The sequence below is a fragment of the Hemicordylus capensis genome, chromosome 1 (genome assembly GCF_027244095.1).
Source record: "Hemicordylus capensis ecotype Gifberg chromosome 1, rHemCap1.1.pri, whole genome shotgun sequence".
Classification (NCBI taxonomy): Eukaryota; Metazoa; Chordata; class Lepidosauria; order Squamata; family Cordylidae; genus Hemicordylus; species Hemicordylus capensis.
Genome location: NC_069657.1, coordinates 368133273 through 368158288, shown reverse-complemented (window position 1 = coordinate 368158288; position 25016 = coordinate 368133273). Strand labels below are relative to the sequence as shown.

General features: G+C 43.1%; 1 long non-coding RNA gene across 1 annotated transcript; it reads right to left on the bottom strand.

Moving 5' to 3' along the window:
* Window positions 1-343: 343 nt before the first annotated feature.
* Window positions 344-24773, bottom strand: LOC128340189 (uncharacterized). Its single transcript, XR_008313514.1, has 4 exons — window positions 24657-24773; window positions 10795-10992; window positions 1453-1514; window positions 344-737 (listed from the first exon to the last, which is right to left on the bottom strand). It is a non-coding gene; the product is annotated as an uncharacterized LOC128340189 (long non-coding RNA).
* Window positions 24774-25016: the final 243 nt, after the last annotated feature.

Here is a 25016-nt window from a genome sequence, read left to right as displayed (position 1 = left end):
GTGGTGGAATTATTTTTGGAACACAAGTGAGATAGTGATTTTGAGAATATATCATGCACCTACGTATCTATGCACCAGACCATTAAGAATTTAGTAGCCACTGGGCCAGTTTAGCCAATACTTTAGCTGTAGGATAAGGATATCTGCATGCTGTGAGCATGCATTTCCTTCTCTCTTGTAGGTGTGCAGGGATGGCTTCCCCTAATTGCAAGGGGTGAGTGGTTTATCCGCACTGCTCCTCTACATGTGTCCAGCACTATTTAAACCAGTATTTGAGCCATACCTTGAAGAGCGGTGCAGATGAACTGCTCCACTCCATGATTAATGAACTGTACCCCCGTTCACCAGGAGAGCGGAAGAATGTGTGCATTCACAGAAGACACACATCCTTTTTCCATGGAGTCAGACCAGGGAACAAAGCATTCTCCAAACCAGCCCATTAATGAATAATGTGGTATCTAGTTTATGAACAGACAGAAACTTTAAAGAATCACTAAGCAATCAGCTTTGCATGCAGCTCTCACCTCTGCTAACTAGGTAAAGAGGCATCTTTTAAAATGGTGGCTCTTATATTTAGCAGGATAGCAAGTGTCCCTGTTCAACCCAACATAACATCGCCCCTGGTTGCTGATGCTGGTATTCTCTTATGTTTCTTTTTAGACTGTGAGCCCTTTTGGGATAGAGAACCATTTTTTTCAGTCCTTTTGGTATGTAGACTGCTCTGGGAACTTCTTTTGCTGAAAAGCAGAAGATAAATATTAACAAGAACAATGACAATAATAAAAGTTTGCCCTTGTTGTTTCCCAACTCTTGACAGCTAATTATTTCTTTTGTACTGAAAGACTTATAGACTGTTATCTTAACAGGAGTTGTTATCCACTGGAACAAATCAGGCAGTCCCATTCCTAAAGATTTTTGAAATTTTCAAAAACTTAAAAAAAAAACTTTAATAATTTGAGGATTGCTTTATGCATTCTCTGGGACTGATTTCCTTTGTGGCCTATTTGTATTCACTGTGGGCTTTTCTAGGCAGGATGCTAAGGGATTTTTTTGTATGTCCACACAGTCTATAGATGTATTTCCTTTTCTCAAAGATAATCAATTGCAGACAATCATATTCTGGTGATGTCTACTCCTTCCTAGAGTTTTTGCAACCATAGCCAGAGGTGCACCTAGGTAATTTTGGAGCCTGGACTTAAATGCCTTTGGAGGCCTCCATCCCCTGCAAATTAAACATTATTATGCTTCGCCAGGCAACCACACCACCTGGGACAGACTAAAGAGGATATGGGAGCCCCCAGGGGCTGTGGAGGCCCTGGACATCAGCCCCGAAGTCCAGGGGTAAGAGCGCTTCTGACCATAGGTGCCAGCTAAGTAGTCCTGTGGTGCATGGTGTGATGCAGCAGGGTCGTTTCATAAGCATTACACAAGTGCAAGTATCCTTCCTCCTACCTGCTGCTTCTCCCCTGAAAACTCTCCACTCCTGATGCTGCTTTGCAGAGGAGAATCGGAACCTGGGGTTTCAAAACAGAAGAGGTGGCTGTTACATACTTTCCTTTTTGTATGTAACACGGAAGGGGTTTAACTCATGGACACAGTTAATGAGGCAATAATTCAGGAAAACAGCCCACCCTAAATTCTAAGGATTCTTTCTCTTCAGTGTCTTAGAAGCGCTGCTTTTACCAAAAACAGGTTCATAAGAGAAGCCAACAAAGTGATGAAGGGCACTGATTTCAAGCATTCTGGTAACTGCAAACAAATATTCACCTGCTAATGTTTTCACATCATGCACCAGCAGGTAGCAGACTACAATTTATGCCATAAAACAGAATAGAAGTCTCTATATTTGTTATTTATTTAAGATATTTATACCCCGCCCCTCCAGTGGACTACTGCTCGGGGTGGCTCACAACAATAAGATAGACACAGATACAATAAAAGTAATAAAATTAACTAATTTTTTAAAAGTCAGATTAAAAACAACAATTATTAGGTTCAAACTAAAACTGAAAATTATAAAAAGCTAAAAAAGCTAAACGCTCTAAGGCTTGAAACAGACACAATACACTTTCAGAGAGTCAAAGTGGTATGCATTTCCAGACAAAGAATGTCCAGATGGACCCCTGCTAACTGGGCAAAGAGGCACCTTTTAACATGGTGATTCTCTTTATTGAGCAGGGGGAGAGTAACTGGCTCTATCCACCCCCAGCACAGTACCTCCAGTGACTGTTGCTGGTGTGTATTCTTTTTAGATTTTGAGCCCTTTGGGGACAGGGATCCATCTTATTTATTTGTTATTTCTCTGTGTAAACTGCCCTGAGCCATTTTTGGAAGGGCGGTATAGAAATAATAATAATAATAATAATAATAATAATAATAATAATAATAATAATAATAATAATGGTCCTTGGGAAGGACTCGATGTCTGGATAAAACAAACCAGTCAATAACACCTGTCTGACTGTGTAAACAAGAAATAATAATAATCCCCCAGTGAAGCACTACCTTGGCGTGGTTGTGGGGCTTGCGTGCTCTGAGGAAGGTGAGAGCTATGCCAGAGGTCCAACCATACTGGACAAGTCTCACCAGAGGAGCCAGATGAAGAGTGCCTCTCCCATCAACAATATGGTGAGATGTAACTTTAATAAATCTCTAACGGATTTGTTGTCTCCTGGGTCAACAAGGACTGCACCAGGTGCTGGAGTCCCTGGACATCTGGTGGCAAGTGGGCAACAGGACTCAGGATCTTCAGTTGAGCAACCAGGGCTGGAGATTGCAAGGTTACTGGAAGGAATGTCACTTAACCGAAAAAAATATATGAAAAATGCCAACAAGGAAATAATGATCTGCTATTACAAGTCTAGTCCAACTAGAAGAGGTTATTTAAAAAGAATGTACCAAATTTGGAAGGAGAAGCATCCAGATACAGAAATCACAGAACAAAGGCTAGTAGACCAGAGAAGATTCATAATAAGAAATAAAGTATTCACAGGAGTTGAGCTGGAAGAACTGCAAAGAGCAACACAGGCTCAAGATATGGAAGAAGAATTACCACCAACTGAAGTAGTTGCTCAGGCGCAGGTGGAGGAGATGTTGGGAATAGAGGATGCCACTGTTGCTGAACTGTTTCAAAATCAAAACCAAGCAACCTCCCCTTTGCCTTCACCTCAAAAACCCGAATGCCGTTTAACAGAAAAGCAACAAGAACTAAAGCAAAAAATAACTGAGCACATGAACCAAACAACCACCAGGGTTTGACTTCCAGCTCTAAAAACAGTTGCCAAAAAGCAACTTACTCAGGCATTAAAAGATGTCAATGCTGCACTTGCAGAAATAACAACCAATAATTTGCAAGAAACAAACCAACTAATGTACAGTGCAGCAACAATAACAACACAAAAGCTTGGATATAAGATCAGCAGACCTGTAAAAAAAGAAAGCAGTATATCACCTAAATGGAAGATTAGATTAGAAAATAAAATCTCCAGGCTTAGATCAGATGCTAGTAAATTGAAAGATATGAAAGACAAGAAGCTGAAGAATGAAAACACCAAACAGTATCTGATCCAAAAATACCACCTAGATTCAAGGAAAATTAGAGAAGTCCTGGAAATAATAAAGCATCAAATAACAGCAGTGTCAAAGAAGATTAGCAGATACGAAGCCAGAATTACACAACACAGGCAGAATCTCCAATTCCAGTCGAATCAGAGACGTTTCTACCAAAGCATAGAAGGAGAAACTGTAAGAAACGCAGAAACACCAAATAAAGAAGAAACAGTGCAATTCTGGGGGAAATTATGGGACAATCCAATAGATTATAATAAAAAAGCAGGCTGGATGAAAGAGGTCAAAAAATGTAACCAACAAATGCAAGATCTAATAATAACACCAGAATTAATAAGTGAAAGAGCAAAGAAAATTAAAAATTGGACTGCGCCAGGCGATGATGAACTGCATGGCTTTTGGCTTAAACACCTAACAAGCCTTCATAAACAACTATCAAAACAGTTCAATCACATTTTGCAAGGAGGTGATATTGAACAATGGCTAACAACTGGGAAAATTCATCTCATCATGAAAGAGCCAGCAAAAGGTGCAGTTCCAAGTAATTATAGACCGATAACCTGCCTGCCAACCATGTTCAAATTATTAACTGGAATAATAGCAGATAAAGTGATGCAATACTTATTAACTAACAAACAGCTTCCAGTTGAACAGAAAGGAAATTGCCCAAAAACCAGAGGCACAAAAGACCAGCTGCTGATTGACAAAATGATTTTAGAAAATTGCAAGAGAAGAAAAACAAATCTAAGTGTTGCATGGATTGACTACAAGAAAGCCTTTGATTCATTGCCTCACACATGGATACTAAAATGTTTATAAACAACTGGTGTCAGCAAAAACATTCAGATATTTATTTTTTTAAAAAAGCAATGAGCATGTGGAGTACACAGTTAACAATCAATGGCGAGACACTTGGACAGGTTAGCATTAGAAGAGGCATTTTCCAAGGGGACTCACTATCCCCTCTGTTGTTTGTAATCGCCATGACCCCACTTTCACAAATACTAAACAAAACAGGCCTCAGATACCAAATATCTAAAACATCAAGTCAAATCAACCACCAAAAATTAATAAAAATTGAATTTGCAAAAAACAGTAGAGGAGGAGAAAAGAGGCCTTGAAGAATATATCAAGGACAGTGAAGAAGATGCACTTCAAATGGTCAATAACGAGGAACTATTCAACACCAATGAAACAAAGCAGGCCTACAAGAAAGAACAAGTCAAGAACCAAGCAGAAAAATGGAAAAAGAAGCCCCTGCATGGTCAATATTTGCACAATATAAGTGGAAAATCAGACATCACCAAGACCTGGCAATGGCTTAAGAATGGCAACTTGAAGAAAGAAACAGAGGGTTTAATACTGGCTGCACAAGAACAGGCACTAAGAACAAATGCAATAAGAGCCAAAGTTGAAAAATCCACAACAAACAGCTTTACTGGGAACAGCCTATATTCTGTGACGATATCTCTAACAACAACAACAACATTGACCATAAAATCCAGCCATCCTAGGTCCTTGGGAAGGACTCGATGTCTGGACAAAACAAACCAGTCAATAACACCTGTCTGACTGTGTAAACAAGAAATAATAATAATAATAATAATATGATAGCTGCTCATGAGTACATTCATTTCTTTGGTCCTAATATCAAAGCCACCTAACGGTGCAGTGGAGAAATGGCTTGACTACAAAGCCAGAAGTTGCCAGTTCGAATCTCCGCTGGTATGTTTCCCACCTATATTGGGCAGCAGCAATATAGGAAGATGCTGAAATGCATCATCTCATACTGTGTGGGAGGAGGCAATGATAAACCCCTCCTGTATTCTACCAAAGACAATCACAGGGCTTTGTGGTCACCACGAGTTGACACTGACTCCACGGTACACTTTACCTTTAATCTTGTCTGTCATCAAACAGAGTTTGAAACTATTGTATTGCTTCAAAAGCATGCCCAATGCACAGGTTCAAGAAAAGGGATGTGATCATAGGCAACAATGACTTGGTTATTAGCCCTATTCAGACGTTAATGTAAAGATGATGTATTTGTGTAAGGTAAAGGTAAAGTGTGCCGTCAAGTCGATTTCGACTTCTGGTGCCCACAGAGCCCTGTGGGGTTTTTTTGGGGGTAGAATACATGAGGGGTTTACCATTGTCTCTTCCTGCGCAGTATGAGATGATGCCTTTCAGCATCTTCCTATATCGCTGCTGCCCAATATAGTACCAGCGGGGATTTGAACCAGCAACCTTCTGCTTGTTAGTCAAGCATTTCCCCGCTGCGCCACTTAAGGTGGATTGTGTTTGTGTACAGCATCTCTAATGGGGCCAGATGCCCTAGCTCAGTCCCATCACTCACACCTGCAGCCCACTGCTCACAATTACAGTGGCTCTCATCTGAAGAGGCAAAAGCCACTTCTGTGACGGCAGGCGCTGGAATGCCCCAGCCTCTCCATCACAGAAAACCCTGCCATTATGGATACAGTGTTCACCTCTTAAAATGAATGCTGCTGTGATCATGAGCAGCAGGCTGATGGTGGTGAGGGAGGGAGCTGGGGCAGGATTTTCCACCCCACTTTGGATGCTCTACTTGGATTCTCGAGTTCACTCTCCCTCTTCTCAGTGCCACTGATATGCTGAACAAATTACAAATGCATTTTAAAGCTGAACATTTATAGACTCTTTTACACTGATGGATCCCCACCAAGTTCAAAACACCCTTTTAAAATCTTCTTGTCTTATTTAACATTAGGGGAAATTCACATGAATAAATTGCTATCGCAGGGATGGCCAACCTGAGGCTTTCTAGTTGTTATTGGACACCTGGACTAGACTTACCTATAGGATCTGGATGTTTATTTTGAGCCCATTATTATGAGCCCTTTCCTTCTCCCTCCCCTCACACGCAAAGACATTATGTCTTCGATAGAGATGCCTAATAATGAATAAGAAGATTCCTCCCTGATGCTGAAATAGGTCACCAAATCACAGATGAGTCTGCAGTACTCTGTGGAGTAACAATATCTGCAGAGGGGTGGAAGAACCAGAGAGAGCTGTCGATCCACCTTTGAGGTTTCTTTCTGGCACCCTTCCCCATCCTTTACACACACACACACTTCCTATTCTAAATTACACAAATACAACTCATGGCACCTCTAAGCAATCTGACATTTTTGCTGAAATCCAAGGAGAAACGGAATGTGAGCGATGCCTCATTCCAGTTATTCATTCGGGAGCATCAAGAAGACAGAGCTCATCAATGTAATCCTTCTGTTGGACCATATCTAGGATTACAATATCCTTTCAGATACAAGTTACAGGTGAAGATGTGTTCAAGGTCACCAGTTCGCGTCTGTTGTCCAAGTCTTTGCACTTCGCCTACTTTCTTTACTCTTCGCTTTTATTTAGCCACTAGACATTAAGCCTGTTACATTAACGGGCGCTAGAAGAGTTGTGTAGAACTGTTTGCAGGTTTAACGGGTTGCTACGCGGACCTACGACGCAGAGATGGTAACTACGCGTGCACGCAGTTGTGTGCGTAGTTTCCGTTGCTGCGTCCGCGCGCGCCACGCATGCGCAGAACACCTGCCAGAGACACGGACGCAGGTACCTTAGGATTTTATTATATAGGATTCCTTCTTCCTGTCTTCTTTCTTTTCTCATACTCTTGTGAGTCACCTGCAGGGAGGTGTCAATGTCCTGTTTCTGTGTGTATATGAGACAGGGAGGCTATTCCCACGATCCCTGGAAAGCGGGCTAAGGGAGCTTAGCCTGCTTTCCAGGGATCTTGGGAACCACCAGGCTTGCAGGTGAGCCCGGTGCTCCCAAGGCGGCTAGCCTGCCTAATTCCCCTTCCCCTTAAATGAGGTTAATGGAGCAAGTGCTCCACGGACCTCATTTTTTTGCTCATGTATCACTGCGGTGCGTGGTGACACACGAGTAGAACCCTGACCAGGAGGCTGCAAGCAGCCTCCTGGGCTCAAGGGTCTCTCCGGGATGCCTGCGCCCTTACGCAGGGCATCCTGGAACTTCCGGGGGCTGCGTGGTCCCCAATCCCCGCAGTCCCCGCCAGCTCCATGACAGAGCCAGCAGTCGTGTGGGCGGCCGATCCGGTCACCCAGGACTGCCTTTGATCGTCTGTGGGAAGAGTGAGCTAAGCCCACTCTCCCCACAGACTTGGAAGAAGCTCTTCTCACCAATCATGAGAAGAGCTTCAGGGAGTCTGTGTGTGAATTAGAAACGTCTCTCTGTATGTTTTTGTGTTTTCTTTGCCTGTGTGCTGTTTCTGTAAAAGGGGTGTGTGTGAAGACTGCAGTCTTGTGCACATTTGTCTGAGAGTAAGGCTGCTTCTATGAGAGAGCAGTAGTGATACAGTGTAAGACATATGATAACTCAAAAACTTGGTCAAGAGAGGTGGCCTGGAAATGGCTTCCGGTAGAACTTACTTCCATTTAAACAGGATTGTGGTGTTCTAATAGGGATAAAGAGGAGCTTGTGTTTCTTTCTGAGTTCTAAGTCATGATTATCCCTGGTTTTGCCTACCATTAGCTGCCCTCCCTTCTCTCTCACCAGTCCAATGGGCACCAGCCACCTCAACCTACTCATAAGAACAGCCCTGCTGGGTCAGGCCCAAGGCCCATCTAGTCCAGCATCCTCTTTCACACAGTGGCCCACCAAATGCCTCAGGAAGCCTACAGGCAGGAGTTGAGGGCATGCCCTCTCTCCTGCTGTTACTCCCCTGCAATTGGTATTCAGAAGCATCCTGTCTCTGAGGCTGGAGGTGGCCTATAGCCCTCCAACTAGTAGCCGTTCATAGACCTCTCCTCCATGAACTTATCCAAACCCCTCTTAAAGCCATCCAGGTTGTTGGCTGTCACCACATCTTGTGGCAGAGAATTCCACAAGTTGATTATGCGTTGTGTGAAAAAATACTTCTGTTTTCTGGTCCTAGATTTCCTGGCAATCAATTTCATGGGATGACCCCTGGTTCTAGTGTTATGTGTGTGAGAGAGAAATTTATCTCCATCCACTTTCTCCACACCATGCATAATTTTATAGACCTCTATCATGTCTCCCTGCAGCTGTCTTTTTTCTAAAATTAAAAGCCTCAGGTGTTATCGCCTTGCCTCATAAGGAAGGTGCTCTAGGCCCCTGATCATCTTGGTTGTCCTCTTCTGCACTACTCAAATAAAAATCTCTAGTCAATACATTATTATGAGCCCTTTGCTTGGGGTGGAAGTGCAAGGTTTGGTTCTCTAATGAAGCTATTCTATCCTGTATAAAAACCCAAGAATTCATCATGCTTTAATGTGATTTTTTTTAAAGCAGTGGTGACTCTCAAGGGTGGGGAAAGATTTACTTGATTCTACAGAACTACATGGAATAAAAAGCAGAATGTTTTGCAGTTGACTCAAATTCATGTTAGCAGAAGGATTTTAAAAAACAACACCGGAGACAGCTGGAACAGGGAGCAATGTACAAAAATGTAAGATTGGAGAACTTGGCCCTTCTGTTATCTTTATACATCCTGTAAATGCATAATATTGCTCTCACTCCTGCCTACACGCATGCAGTTGTTGCCAGAATGAAGACATAAATCATTTTACCGTATTTACACTACATGCAAGAGGGAGCATCTGTTGTCTTTTAGATTAGGTCATCTTTGTGTCCAGATGAAGTCCTAGTCCAAACAAATGTTGTCAAACACAGAGAACTATGAGGTGTTTCTCTTTCAAAATAACGCCACTTTCCACATTCTGTTTAAGAATTTGAAATAAACTGCAGACATTTACACTGCTGCAGCAAAGAACAAGCAGAAACCTCACGTTCTTCTCAGACAGGATGGAAGCCCCCATTGGCTTCCCTGAGGGGAAAGAGGATTGGCCTTTACTCCTGGTCCCTCCCTCAATTGGATTGAGGAGCATTTTAAGCAGCAGCTCTTTCATCCCTTCTCTAGAGTGTTTGGAAAGGAGGACTAGCCCAAAGCTAGTCCTCTCAGGCTGGGTAGCTAGTAAGTTTGGACAAATGGTCCCAGGAACATGGCAAGACACAACCAGAGCTTTGTGTGCAGGCATACCCACACAAGAATCACAACAGGCATCACAATGTTCCATCATGAGAATGTCAACTTCCATTAAACACACACACACATACACACACAAAGAAAAGGGCGGGGGGACCACCCAAAAGTGTTGCCTTAGTCAATGTTGAGGACATCCCTCACACTGCCGCACACATAAACATACGATAGCTCAACAACTTGAGTGAGGGAGGCCAGCCGGCCGGGAATGGCTTCCAATAGCTATGGGATGATGGACTATTGTTAGTCTGCAAAGCTAATAACTCTTCTGTTTTCTGCACCTAACCTGAGGGACTTTTCATTCATTTTTCAACAATGAAAAATGAGGCATTTTTCATTGTTCAAAATGCCGACATCCAATATGCTTCCATGCAAAAACGAATAGGTAATTTTTGCCTAGATCTTCATGTGTAATGGATGGGTAAATGGCAGTGAGAACACAGTGTTCAAATATGAGAACCCTTGACCTGTAATGGCTTCCCAGCAATTTTATATGTATATGTACAATTTACATGTGGGACAGTCACACAGGGCAATTTAATATGTTGCTTCTGAGTAAGAATTTTGAATTGTGATTAGCAGTTCTGCCCTGATGCATTTTCCTTTCTCAGCGTACCATTGTTATCCTAGTCTTTGTTTACAACACCTTTTTAAATAAATCAAGCCTCGCATAATAGAGCATGTTTAAACTGAAAATATCTTCTGATGCAGGCACCCATGTTGCCTCTGAACAGTCAAACTGTAAATTTTCTGTTACATATTTCTTCTCTTCTTTTTCTGAAATTGCAATATATGTGTTACAACAACAACAACAACAACACATATTTATATACCGCTTTTCAACAAAAGTTTCCAAAGCAGAGAAATAATAAATAAATAAATAAATCAATCAATAGCCTGGATCCTTGCCCCCACACTCCAAAGGGCTCACAATCTAAAAAGAAACGTAAGATAGACACCAGCAACAGTCACTGGAGGTACTGTGCTGGGGGTGAATAGGGCCATTTACTCTCCCCCTGCTAAATAAAGAGAAAGGTGCCTCTATGCCCAGGTAGCAGGTTACATAATTATATACAATTGTGGCATGTAATTGTTGATTGATTGATTGATTGATTGATTGATTAAGTGCCATCAAGTCAGTTTCAACTCACAGCGAACACATAGATTCTCTCCAGGATGATCTGTCTTCAAGTTGGCCTTTAAGGTCTCTCAGTGGTACATTCATTGCTGTTGTAATCAAGTCCATCCACCTTGCTGCTGGTCATCCTCTTCTTCTCTTTCCTTCAACTTTCCCCAGTATTATGGACTTCTCAAAGGAGCTGGAGAGGACAAGGAAAAGACAGACAGGGCTGGGGATTGGAGAGTTTTATTAAATAATGCAAATATTTCATGCTTATTCCTATGATATACAGTAGCTCTAATATGACTATTTTGAAACTAGTGGCTCACCCATTATAGTGAGACCACACTGACCCTCACATGTGAGTATAATGGGATGAGTAGTAGTGGACTCACTAACCAGCAGATATAGGAGTGAAAATTATTTATTTCAAACTTTATATCCCACATTCTTAATTTATGAATTATTTATCTACAAATCATACATGGGAACAGGAAGGTATATGCAAAAACTTTGGATGTCAATCCACAAACCATTTAAGCAAGCCGCCTACATTTAAAGAGGTTTCCCTATTGTCTTAATAGGACCAAACTAGCAAGACTTAAGAAATCATTGTTCACGGCTTAAGAACATAAGAACAGCCCTGCTGGATCAGGTCCAAGGCCCATCCAGTCCAGCATCCTGTTCCACACAATGACCCACCAGATGCCTCTGAAAAGCCCACAGGCAAGAGGTGAGGGCATGCCCTTTCTCTTGCTGTTGCTCCCCTGCAACTGGTATTTAGAGGCATCTTGCCCAGCAATGCTCTTACCCCTGGACGTCTGGGCCAAAGTCCAGGTGGTGGTTGGGTTCTGCTAAGGGACTTGGAAGCTACAGGCATAGAGGTGGTGAACCTTTCACAAATATTTGCTAACTAGCCAGAAAGTGTAGTTAGTTGCTTAAATGATTATGAAGAACGTATCTGTGAGATATCTCCACCATTGGACATATTATTGGCTACTTTTTGCTTGTTCCATTCCAGATTTTCTTCTATAAATAGATATTATGATTTATCATTTTATAACACAGTAACTGTGCAAAGTACTTTGGCATTTTTATCTCATGCATTCTCACAACAGCTCCATGTGGTAGACCCAGGAATTTCAAACTGTGTACCAGTAAATAGAAGCTTATCAGAGGTCCACTATTATTAATCTTCCTACTAAGGCAATGGCTTCCCTGAAAGGTAGTTTGCCATTACTAATCTTTCCTTCCAATGTTGGGCCCTTGGAGAGTTCTGGATGTGCTAGAATGTACATTTAGTTAACACAAGATAGTAATGTGGTAAAATGGGCCAGACAATTAGCAGTGTCTGTGTTGACTGAAAGGCAGTTCAGAGGATCCTTTAAAAATGCTATTAATATATCTGTGGTTTTATTTTATACCCACTTGAAAAACAAATGCAGATGAACAGATGAGGATGGGTAGAGTGAAAGATCCTATCCTGGGCTCTGTTGGGTTTACAATTCAAACTCAATTGTTTGGGGGGTGGGTTGGAAGACCATCTAATCACATGATAGTGACTAACACACATTTTAAATCCTGAATCCTGATGTCAGATGCAGGGGGCATGGCTAATACCAGGGACGGGTCCTGTCAGCCTGTCATGAAGTGGCCCTGGCCAATATTTTTCAAAATCCCCAAGTGAACAGAACTGCTCAAAACTCTGTGGCTAGAGGCATGGATTTTAGGCTATGGCCTGAAAATAAAAGGTACTAAGGGCCCTTTTGCTCACCCCCCTCTGCTTTATGATAGAAAATCCCTCTTTACTTGTAAAGGGGAATCCTCGCCGGATTCCCCTTTACATGTATACCCCCGAACCAGCCCACGAACTGATTCTTACAACTGGAGCTGGTCCAGTTCAGACTTGGGCAGCCGAAACCGAGATTCGAATCGAGCTGACTTGCACATCCCTACAGGGTTGCTGCTGTAGCAGAAAGAGTTAACTCCCAGACCAAGTACAGAGATAGGATTATGTCATCAATAGTTGACAAACATGCTTTTGTTTGTATTAGAGTTAGTTGAGTTACAACACTGAGAACATTGAAACCTGCTTTTACTCTCCTGAATAATACAGGTGCCACAGGAGGTGCAAGCTGGGCACCGGCTTGAGGGGCCATCCAAGATCTGGCAACTCCTTCGTGGTGGAAAAAGCTGCTATGCTAGTTGAATATGTGCAGAGCGAGCTGATGGGAAGGTGAGTTAGATTTACCTTCCCTACAGATGAGCGCTCCTCCTGTGCTGGGCCCAGGCAGAGGGGAGTGTCAGGGGCTGGAATGTGTCTCCCTGGTTCCCGGAAATACCATAATGCATCAAGCAAGTGTGTAGTGCATCATGGGGATTCCCCCCTCCCCTCCATGGGCTCCCCACAGTCTGCCAGACAATTAAAAAAAAAAACAAAAAAAACAGAGTTAGGAGAGTGCTCACTCTGGGCTGGGCTCCCTTAGCCTGTTTTTGCAAGCGCATGTGAATAGCCTCAGTAACTAACTAAACAGGGTTAGACAAATTTATGAAATCTATTTTGTGATTTTCTGATCTCATGACTCAGTTGTAACCAATTGGGTCCAGGAAATTTGTTTGCTTATTTGAATGTTGAATTCACCAAGTGGATCAAAGCGGCTTACATATTTTTTAAAAATACAATAAAATACAAGGAAAGCCCCTGCCCCCAGTACCATTACACACACACACACACGCGCGCGCGCGCGCACACACACACACTCACATATATGGTCATACATATATTTATATAATGCCATATATCTATGCACACACACATACATCTCATATGAACCTTCCCATCAACTGAAATATTCTTTGGAGGCTCTTCTCCAGATGCCCCTGCCTTTCAAGATGAGGTGGGTTGCCACGGGAGGGAGGGCCTGCCATGGGAGAGAGGGCCTTTTCAGCGGTGGCACACAGATTGTGGAACTGCCTCCTCAGATATGTGTACTTGGCAATATCTTCACTGGTTTTTAGGCACCTAGGACAGTAAACAAGCAAGCAAGCAAACAAACAAAGAACACCCTGGGGCAGCAGCCCTGCTTAGGTGTAGCTTGTGTAGCTCAAACTGATTGCAGATGGGACTGCAATCCATCTGTGGCTGGATGTGACCAATTGGTGAAAGCTTTCAATTCTGCTCCTTCTCCTTTTGGCCCACCTCCAATGTACAGGTGGTGGAGCTACAGGAATAATAGCAATAGCAATAGCACTTACATTTATATACCGCTCTATAGCCGGAGCTCTCTAAGCGGTTTACAATGATTTAGCATATTGCCCCCAACATTCTGGGTACTCATTTTACCGACCTCGGAAGGATGGAAGGCTGAGTCAACCTTGAACCCCTGGTCAGGATCGAACTTGTAACCTTCTGGTTACAGGGCAGCAATTTTACCACTGCGCCACCAGGGGCTCAGTGATGCTAGTGCAATCTACTCCAGTCCCTGTTTAGGCCATCAGTGAGGGCTCCAGGAGCCTGACTAGAATAGGTTTTGGACTGTGGACTCTCCGTCAGCATTGCCTTTCTTTGAATAATGTGTTATATTAGTCTCTCCCACAGACAGGCATTAATTTGAATCAGAAGGAAGAGCATTTAAAAGCAAATCCAAGGAAAATATTGGACAAGTAGAACAGTTAAAATGAGGAACCTACATAATCTTGGAACAGCAAACCCACAAATTATGTTTTGCATGTATTTTTCATTTAGAACCACTTGGAAGTGCCATAACCTTCAGCTTACCCAGAATACAAAGTCGGACACAATTCGCACTTTCATTTCTTCACAATGACTCCTCATGAGGAAATTACGGAAAGACCATGTACAGTATGGGATCTACATCTACTTATTTTTCCATGAGCACTCATGCAGAAATTGTTCTGAGACTCATATGTAACACAAACCACATGTCCTAGAGCAGTTCCAGATGAAAGGTGAGCAACGCACTCTCCAAACACATCGCTGAAGCTCATTTTGTTACATCACATGAGCTTGGTAATATAATGCATGTGCAGACGTAGAATGAAGCTGTTTCCATTTATGAAGGATAATGGCTATAATATTCTTCTACTGGTAGAAACCTCACATCTAAAACATATATGGCAATAAAGGGCTTACTGAGAGAGAGAAATAGAATGGGTGAGAATATTTGTTGGTTTTAAATGTATGTCTGTATTATTGAATGAGTCAAGACCATTCCCATTAAGTGTGGCCAAGAAAAGATGGATCATGTGTGGTGGTTTGCCAGTTCCATCTTATGTGTTGATGGATATTTCATCTTGCCACAAAAGGTAATGAGATGGTATCTCCCCCCACCCCCCCAACCCCAAACGACAATATGGATGGATCTGCATCAGTTCCACTACGTTGTGCCAGAAAAGACCAGAGAAGGGAGAGAATAGGGAGAGATTTCCTGGGGAAATCAGTAGTGGCAGAATCATGCCTGCTCAAAGGAAGGATTATGTGGGGGGAAAAGTATACGGCTGGAGCACTGCCAGTCACAGGAGTCCAGTGATATGAGGAGTCCAGTGATATGAACTGGTCTTGTGGTAGCAAGCATGACTTGTCCCCTTAGCTAAGCAGGGTCCACCCTGGTTGCATCTGAAAGGGAGACTAGAAGTGTGAGCACTGTAAGATATTCCTCTTAGGGGATGGAGCCGCTCTGGGAAGAGCATCTAGGCTCCAAGTTCCTTCCCTGGCAGCATCTCCAAGATAGGGTTGAGAGAGATTCCTGCCTGCAACCTTGGAGAAGCCGCTGCCAGTCTGTGTAGACAATACTTAGCGAGATGACCTATAGTCTGACTCAGTATATGGCAGCTTCCTATGATTCTATGAGAACCTTAGCTGTATGGCCAATGAAGCTGGGGAGCTTGGAGAGTAGTGTGCTCTACAAGTTTGAGTTGCAGCATCCCAGCAATCTACACCAAGCTACAAATCTATCAAGAAATATGTTTCAAGATACAAAAGTCCTATTGGGATGTTACTTCAAGTGGGATCTTCAAAAGCAGCGTGGTGAATGCTTTAACAGCTCACAGAACTTGGAACACAATTTAGAGAAAACTAGTCCATCACACATCACCAAGAAGGTATCCTTCAAAATACATTTCTGTCTTGTTATTCAGACAATAGCATTAACATGGGTACAAAAGCCCTCTCCCTCATATAATACTCATGGGACAATGACTTTAGAAAGCCATTTTTTTCATAGCTACAGGCAGGGGATTATCAAAGCATATTAGGGTGACCCATTCCCTGTACCACAATACAGGGTATCACCCCTCTGGGAACAGCATCCCTCCCTACACACATCCTTAGGAATTCTTGAGGACATGTGCAATCCCAGGTAAGATAATTCCTGTACATTATCTCTTTAAATGAATAGAAAGGGCTCCTTCCATTAACGTCATCCATAAGGGCAGGTGCAAACATTTGGGGGTACTATCAACCAAGAAATCCTCCTGTTCAGGGCTGCTGAAATTAATAGGGCTGTACTCTGGTTCAGCTCCCATTGATTTCAGCAAGACTTTGGCAGAAGTCTTAAATCATGCCCTTGGAGCATTAGTTAAGCCTGTGACATTTCTAATTGAGATCTCAAATGCACATTTTTAAAAACCAAAGTTGATTCACTTGCATAGATATAATATGAGATCAGACTAAGTAATTGCATTGTTAATCCCATGCCCTTTGAATTTGTGGTGGTTTGTTTTTAACTCCAATTAATAACATACTCTGCATGTTGTTTGGAGATGATAATTAGGTCCTATTAGGGGGAAGAAGGAGATTTGAGAAAAAAATTAAACAGCCAGAAGTTTGGGGGTTTGGCTCCACAATCTTCATGCACATGTATCTCTGGACTGCTGGAATAGTGATTCCTTTTTCCTAAAAGCCTACCCCGATGAAGAATGTTGACACAGAAATGCAGCTATATGTTGAAATGTCCTAGAGAAAAAGTGGTTTCATATATCCGGACTCTTATATATATATTTTTAATGCTTCAGTAGAAGTATGAACGAGGCAGCACTATACGTAATATGATACATAAAATTTTAGAACTGGAAGGGACCTTGGAGGTCTTCTAGTCCAGTTCTCTGTTCAGTTCAGGAAACGGCTACATCGAAAGATAATGTTCAGGATTCTTCCAGTTAATGGTTGCTGGGCAGAAACAGGTACACTACACTTGAATCTCAGTTATTGCCAGGGGATATTATCCTGTATCCTGACCTCTCACCACTTACTGTGTATAGCTAGTCCTGGCCATATTGCATGTATCTGAAAAGTTTAAGTACAGAAAGTACTTATGCCTTCTAGAAACCTATTTTTGATTCTTTTAGGGTGGAATTAGACAATGGCCATTTTGATGCACAGTACTAACAGGTATAGAATCCATTAGGGCTGCCACTGCTGTAGACCCAGAAGCAGTGGCACCACCGAGAGAGCCGGTGGTAGTGCTATGAGCATGACCATGGCTGAATACTACGCAATATTCTGCATGTGGTGGAATGTAAGCTTTGTGCTGTTGCACAACCACAAACGCTGCACAAATGGGGTTGCACAACAGTGCAGCCATTATATATAATGACTGAACTGTCACATAACTCTGTGCAATGCTTGCACTTGTGCAACCGTGCTCTAACAGCTGCACTAATGTTAGATTCCATGATGTGTGTAACACTGTACAGTATGTCAGCCAGTGTTTATTTCTATTCACATAACTGAGAAAAATTGTGGTAACATTGGTAATTCTACTGATGGTTCTCTCAGTGGTGCTGCGTCATCACCAATGTCTTCCATCACCCTTGGAACTGTGCAGCATGTCAGCCAGTATGATGAAAACATAGAGCTCCTCATTCAAGCACTAAGCCAGTTTACATCCATATTTAAGAAAGCAATGATTTGAGTTTTAGGGTGGAACTAGTGGAATTAGTTTTAGGTTGCTATTAGGTGGAACTTCGGACACATTTTGCGTATTAGGTGGATTCGTATTAGGTGGATACTTCAGACACATTACGCGAAGATCCAGCTCCCTTGAGAAGTCCATAATGCTGGGGAAAGATGAAGGAAAGAGAAGAAGAGGATGACCAGCAGCAAGGTGGATGGACTCTATTATGAAATCAATGAAGGCACCACTGAGAGACCTTCAAGGCCAAGCTGAAGACAGATCATCCTGGAGAATCTATCTATGTGGTCACTAAGCGTCAACACCGACTTGACAGCACTTAATCTATCAATCAATTAGGTGGAATTAGTTTTAGGGAGAACTAGACATTATGAGGAAAACACAGGGTTCTCATTGTAAATGTAAGTCAGCCCATATTATATATTTAAGAAACAAACTGAGTGATTAATTGATCAATTTGAGTGATTTAAGCAATGCAGTGGGGAATATTGGTTGACTATATATAGCAGCTGATATACTATGCAATGTTAAGAACGTGTGGAATATAATGGTTGTGCTGTTGTGCAGAGTGCAGATATGCAAGCACAAAAAATTGTGCAGGCATTGTAGCCATTTATTTTTATTGTTAAATTTATATACCACCTTTCATTAAAAACAATCCCAAGCCATTCTATAGAGCACTCTTGTGCAACTGCGTGAGCATTATGTTCCACTGCGTACATATCACGCAGTATGTCAGCCAATGCGCGCGCAAATGCATTTTCTCATTAGGAATATAGGAAGCTGTCATATACAGAGTCAGACCATTGGTCCATCTAGCTCAGTGTTATCTACATAGACTGGCAACGGCTTCTGCAAGGTCACAGGCAAGAATCTCTCTCAATCCTATCTTGGAGATGCCAGGGAGGGAATTTGGAACCTTCTGCTCTTCCCAGAGCAACTCCATCCCCTAAGGGGAATATCTTACTGTGCTCACATGTAGTCTCCCATTCATATGGAACCAAGGTGGACCCTGCTTAGCAAAGGGGACGTCATGCTTGCCACCACAAGAACTGCTCTCCTCTCATTAAGGAAGTGAAATAGAGGAAAGTTCTTAGAAGTTGGAGAGGTAAACCCTCATCTTCTCAGATGGAGTGGACCAGCAAATTGTTGCAATTTCCATTATGTAAACAAAAGACAGCTTCATTGCACTTCTTTGCTGTACTTTCTGAGAATGTTCAAGGTGACTAATAGAACAATAAAATAAAAAGCACAAAATCAAGAAATGAATTTTTAAAAAAAGACAGAGAAATCAGAAAAAGACCTAAAACCGTGTGGCCGGCCAGCTTGGCTGGTGGCCACATGCGGGATGGGCCTTCTCAGTTGCTGCCCCAAGACTGTGGAATGCGCTCCCTACTGAAATACGATCCTCCCCATCTCTGACAATTTTTAAAAAGCACTTGAAAACCCACCTCTTCACCCAAGCTTTTCAGCTTTTTAAATTTGTAAGTTTTACTCCGTTTTTGATTTTTAGATTGCTTAAATTGTTTGAAGGTTTTTGCGCATGCTTTAACTTGTTTTACGTTATTGTTAACTGCCTGGAGATGAAAGTTTGGGGCAGTATACAAATTTAACAAACAACAACAACAACAACAACAACAACAAAACCAGATATAGAGAAACAGAACCATAAACTCATCAGTCAAGATTAAAAGCCCAGGGCCAGGCAGATCCCCCAGGGCAGGGAGTTGCACATCCTGGGCACTGCCACAGAGAAAACTCTTTCCTGCATGCCTCACCTGATGTGGCGGAACACACAAGACAGCTGTGTGCAAGAGCGGGGAGGTTCATATTAAGACTGACCACAAAGGAAAGCTTCACTCAGAGTGCGAACCTGACTGTACATCAGAGAATTCACATATAAATCATATAAATGTGGAAGAGCTTTAGTCAGTGGGAGAGCTTTAGTCAGAAGATTTATCTAATTTCAGACCAAGCAATGGACACATTGGAAAAAGCACATAAATGTCGGATGTGTAGAATATGGTTTAGTCAGCTGATACTCTTCACATTGCGCCTAAGAGAATCCACTTTATGGATGCCCCATAAAAGGGATTTCCAGAAAAGAGCCGTTTGAATCTGTGCTGTATGTAGCAAAAGCAAAAAGAAAAAAAAAGAAAAAAGATTAGTGTAGCACCTCAAAAAGAAACAAGTTAACATGGTTCGAATGTTCATGGGATATATTTGAAACAGCTTCTTGGGATCGAGTAATCTAAAAGCCGTGGATGATCCTTGCATCTGATAGTGTCCAGAGACCTTCTCTGTCTAAATCTGTGAACCTGGTAACCTCAGAGCTACGCAAGGGTGCTTTACCCTGGGACTGCTTATGGCTTGTGCCTTCCTTCAGTGATCGGCTCAGGGGTAGGATTAGGCTCTGCTCACCCCCCTCATATAACATCCTCCATGAAACACACAATCGATTTGTTTCCAGAGTATGGTCTCAGGACACACAATATAGCCATCTTGTTGAAGCTAAGCCAGTTCTTGGTGTGGTCAGTGCCAGATGGGAGACCCATATGCATGCCACCTGGGGATGGGGCCATAGCTCAGTGGAAGAGCACCTGCTTTGCAGGGAAAAGGTCCCAAGTTCAATCCCTGGCATCTTTAGGTAGGGCTGGGAAAGACCCCTGCCTGAAACCTTGGAAAGCTGCTGCCAGTCAGTGTAGACAATACTGAATTTGTCTACACTGACAAACCTCTGGCTTGGTATTTGGCAGCTTCTTGTATTCAACACAGTGCTGTTTGGGGGCTTGCAGGTTGATGTACCTGTTGAGGGTTTTAATGTTTTATTGTTAACCTTGGTTTTTAGCTACTTTGTATTGTGTTTTTATACTGCTCTGAGTATATGTACATCTTATAGAGGGAGTGTTTGATTCTTTAGTATTCTGGGCCTAAGCTGTTGAGGATTTGGGTCTAATCAGTGAGGATTGCCCTTTACATGCAAAGAGGGAACCCTGCCCACCTTTAAAAAGACCCTAATAGTTTCCTGGGAGGCTCAAAATTCTATATGGATGCCTAGATTTGGATTCTGCGTGGCTAGTTAACTACATATATTTTACTTCTTATATCAAATATTACTACTTTTGTATCTTTCTTATGATTGGTTTTTTTTTCTTGGATGGAAAAGATCTTGTTTGTAAACTTGTATTTTTGTCAAAATCTCAGAGATATAACATTTCTGTTTTTTACTTAGATTACGAATAAAAGCATTTTTAAAATCTTTTTTAAAAAGACCCTAATAATGGCAGTGAGAGGGCACCTGTACTCAGCACAGCTGTGGTGCGGCTCCTCCAAATTGTCCAGACTGGGACCAGTGCTCCATCCTCACCAGATTCCCCTTTACAAGCATGCCCCCTTGAACCACCAAGCCAGTTCTGAATGCTCGGGCTGAATCAGGGCCAGTTCGACTCGAACCAGCTCACGGTCCAGTGGTCCAGTTTGAGTTTGGTTCGAACTTGAACCGAACCACCAGAACTGGTTCGCACACACCCCTAAACAGTGGTTCCCACACATGCTAGCCCATATATGTGCAACTTTCAACTTTTCATTCCTCTCCTATGTAAACTGCTTTGGTTGAAAAGTGGTATATACATATTCTGCATAAATAAACGTCTAAAGTACACCGGCAAGCTTTGGTCTAGACTGATGTATTCTTTGGCACTAATGCTGCATGCATATGAACTAGCACAAGTGCAAAGCACCCTTTAAAGGTGCCATTGGCCACAATGAGCATTTCAATGTAGCCAGAGTGGTGCAGTGGTTAGGGTGCTGGACTAGGACCAGGGAGACCTGAGTTCAAATCCCCATTCAGCCATGAGACTTGCTGGGTGACTCTGGGCCAGTCACTTCTCTCTCAGCCTCACCTACTTCACAGGGTTGTTGTGAGGAGAAACTTAAGTATGTAGTACACTGCTCTGGGCTCCTTGGAGGAAGGGCAGGCTATACAATGTAAATAAATAAATAAATAAATAAATAAAAATGGACAATTGAATTACAAGCAACATTGCCATGTTTCAATCAGATTCTAATTCAGCTTTACTATTGTTTTTGTTTAATCTGTAATTATATTACAAAATTACTGTAGTACACTCTTGGGGGATGATGAGTGCCAAGTAAAGATTATTTTGAATTTCAACTTCTGTTTTTCTCCTGAATAGGTAAGATAGCTTTCATAGTATTGAGAAGCTTGCTAGGCCCTGAAGGAACCCTTGGGTTGACTGGGTATTTCAGCTGTATGTATGTTCATTAATCTGGAATTTTTGTGTGTGCTTGTTTTTACACATGGATCTACTCTTATGTGCATCTGGCGATGAGTTTACTCTCAAGAATGTGAAGTAATTTCTGGCCTTCAAGCTGAAGGCAAGCGCTCTTACTTTTTAACTCTTTGCTCTTTTTGGCTGAGTAACATGACATGCAGAAACTTATATTAGCAACTGGAAAAGGGCTGGGAAGCTCACTGTCTCACTGTTTATTCTTAAAAGGTCAGTCTGGGACATATATTACTTTGGGGTTTGTCAGTTTGGGAAGTGGATTTCCTTTACAAAGGAAATTAGAACTTGACACATCGTTTTAATGTCTATTATCTGCGTTAAAATCAGCAGGGCAGAATTTTTGGTAATCTTGTAGCTGTGCCTTCCTAATGACGATGCAGAGAGATTTCAAAGTAATGATTTTTCCAGAATTCTTTCTTCTTTTTCTGCAAAGGGTTCTTTAGTTCCACAGTCTCGCTTTGCTCACAGCCTGGCACTCATGATAGATAAACAGGTGTTCGTCCCTCATTCCATGCTCTGGCTAGGGATGTGCACAGAATCGGTTCGGAGGCCCTTTATGGGCCTCTAAATTGGTTTGAAGAACTGGAGATTCTGCCGGTTTGAAAACAGCGGGGGTGCCTTTTTGAGAGCAGTGGAGGGTGCACTTACCCCTCCTGCCACTTTCCCCCTGCTGGTGTCCTTTGTTAAGAAAACTGATCGGGGTGGCAGGTGCATCGGGGACAATGGGGGAACGGGGCGGCAGGGAAGTATGCTGCTGCCTCGATCAGCTTTCTTAACAAAGGACGCCAGTGGGGGGAAAGCGGTGGGAGGGGTAAGTGCACCCTCCCCTGCTCTTAAAGCGGCAACCCCGCCACCTTCGAACCACCCCGCCGTGGTTCCGTGCACATTCCTGGCTCTGGCCCGTCTCTGATATGGCCCACCTCTCATGTGCTTCCCCAGGGCTGGACTGGGGGGCACTGAGAGGGCGGTGGAATGTATGTGGGGAGGGCGCCGGGTTTTGAGCACAATGGGTGCTTATGGGTGGGAGTATTCACTGCTGCCGAGTGCGGTGGGGCACAGGGGTGACCTGTGGGTGGGGCTCACCAGGAATATGCCCTGTTGCCCGGTGGGCCGGTCTGAGCCTGTGCTTACCACAGTCTTCAATCTTGTGTCCAAATAGAGGCAGCATATCTATGTTATTCAAAAAACAGAACATAAGACTCTAGAGTAGTGCACAGCAGACCTATAATACAAATGCAGCGAACCATTGCCAACCTCTTTGTGTTGCTCTGCGGAAGCCAAAAGAGTTGAAATCTGATGGAAAAGTGGTTTGGATGTCAGTTTCACATTCCCACAGCGTCCTTGGGCTATGTTGTAAAGCAAGCAGATGGGATAGTTTGGTCAATAGACCTAGTTTATAGCCAAGGGAAGAATGAAAGAGGCAGATTATGTTTTAAAGGGAAGTTTCAGACATTAAGCAAATTAGTTTCTCTTTTGGAAGTAATGGGCACGCAAAAGAAACTCACACTGCTCTGGGGCTGCAATGCTCACATGTGATCAAATCATCTCCTGATACCGTGTGCTCTTTATAGTGGTGTGTAAACCTTCATCATCACCTTGATCCAGTTAAGGAAGATAAATGTGTTGAATATTCTTAGCTGAGTGGGTAATATTAAGAATAATAGTTGCTGGCTGACATTTTGCGCATTGGTGTTAGGGACCTGCCAGGGCTAAAACAATGTCCGGTTATTTGGTTATTTGCACAGGAATGCCTCCATTTTCCCCCAATAGAAGAAGCACTGCACAACTACCCAGAGAGTATTTGAAGTCACTGTGCTACTGCCCTGTCACACAATACCACCAGGACTGCCTTTCAGATTCTGCAGCAGCCCCGGCAGAGCCCGCTGACATTCTACTGCGTGAAATGTTGGCCACTGTTGTTTTTGTTATTATTGTTTTTATAATTTCTTGAGTGTCTAAGAAACAGGGTGCTGTAGAAGAATGACAACCCAACCCAACCCACACAACACAGCAGTCAGGGCTAGGTGTGCAAAACCCCGTAAAAGAAGGTGTAGTACTAATTATCACCTATTCAACTGCTGCCGCAAAAGAGCTGATTAGCACATTCTAGCTTCTGTTGAAAGGCTACTGTGTGTGCAGCTCTGGCAGTTGTGCTCACACTATTACTACTACTACTACTACTACTACCAACTGGAAGTACTTTTTCACACAACACATAATCAACTTGTGGAATTCTCTGCCACAAGATGTGGTGTCAGCCAACACCCTGGTTGGCTTTAAGAGGGGTTTGGATAACTTTATGGAGGAGAGGTCTATCAATGGCTAGCTACTAGTTGGAGGGCTACAGGCCACCTCCAGCCTCAGAGGCAGGATGCCTCTGAATATCAGTTGCGGGGGAGTAACAGCAGGAGAGAGGGCATGCCCGCAACTCCTGCCTGTGGCTTCCAGCGGCATCTAGTGGAACACTGTGCGAAACAGGATGCTGGACTAGATGGGCCTTGGGCCTGATCCAGCAGGGCTGTTCTTATGTTCTTATAACAGCAGCAACAACAACAACAACAACAAGCTTAACCCACACAGAGCATCTGCATGCTAGTACTTGATTGCTCCTCTCACCCCCTGCCACATCTTAGAGATATCTCCACCCTCACCTGAGCCACACTCCTGCTCCTCGTCCTCCATCCCATTGCTTCCATGCGCCTCACCCCTCTTGGTCATGGCTACAGCATTGCCGACACCTATTGGCCAAGCTGCAGTCCCCTATTCCCAGAGACCTCCCCACCCTCACCCCACTCCTGCTCCTCCCCACAGGCGCAGCAGCAGTTGACCGGGCCCTTCCTCACTGCTGCCACCACCATGGCGGCTCATTCCACTCAGGCTGCTGACAGGCCTGGGCCCATCCCTTACCTGCCTGCCTCCCTCTGCCAATGGCCTCGGTAGCCCCAAACAGCAGCAGTGGTTGACTGGGCCCTACCTTGCTGCTGCTGCTGCCATGGCCGCTCATTCCCCTC